The following is a 938-nucleotide window of genomic DNA, read 5'->3' as shown; positions in this document are numbered from 1 at the left end:
TCTTGTTTGACCGTTTCATTCTAGTTCTATCCTAGTTTGAACCTCGTGTCTCCAGATAAAGCTCAGAAATTGCCAGTAAAAGAAGGCAACAATATAGTCTTTGTGACTCTCATTCAGTAAAACAGACATGACAGATATTGTGTCCAAGTCCTTTATACCTTCATCTTTGAGTTGGTACCCGTTACAAACTTGAGTTACCTACATCCATGAGTGGTAACCTTTGTTATCCCTCGGATAAATTAATTACTATCTCCATCTATGAGTTGATAACACCCTCACAGAAAGTTCCATGGTTCTACCTGCAACTTTGAGCTGGTAGCGTGCTTTCGTCTTTGAGTTTAGCACAGATTCCTTTTGATTCCACCTTCGTCTTTGAGTTGGTGAAGTACCTGCAACTTTGAGCTGGTAATATGCATTCATCTTTGAGTTCGCACATTTTCCTGTGATTCCATCTTCGTCTTTGAGTTGATGGAGTACCTTCATCTATGAGTAGGGTATGTTTGATCCTTGTTGAACCGATAGTGTGCTTTCATCTTTGAGTCTGCACAGATAACTTCTGATTCCATCTTCGTCTTTGAGTTGATGGAGTACCTTCATCTATGAGTTAGGTACATTTTGTCCTTCCACCGTCATCTTTGAGTCGGTAATGATAAACATCTCCAGGAAAATATGTTCTAAATTCTTTTAAACACCTTTGTCAATGAATCGGTGGTTGCCTTCAACTTTGAGTCGGCATTTCTCTGTCTACCTCATCAATGAGTTGGTAGTGTGCATTCAACTGTAAGTCTGCATAATGATCCTTAGATCTGATTCTTCATCTACACCATCATCAATGAGTTGGAATTTGATTTCCCTAGCAGTGTTATTATCAATCTTTTGAAGCTTGCCTTCAACTTTGAGTTGGCATGTCCTATTTACCTCATCAATGAGTGGGTAGT

Source organism: Lathyrus oleraceus, chromosome 6, assembly GCF_024323335.1.
Source record: "Lathyrus oleraceus cultivar Zhongwan6 chromosome 6, CAAS_Psat_ZW6_1.0, whole genome shotgun sequence".
Lineage (NCBI taxonomy): Eukaryota > Viridiplantae > Streptophyta > Magnoliopsida > Fabales > Fabaceae > Lathyrus > Lathyrus oleraceus.
This window is presented reverse-complemented; position numbering follows the sequence as displayed.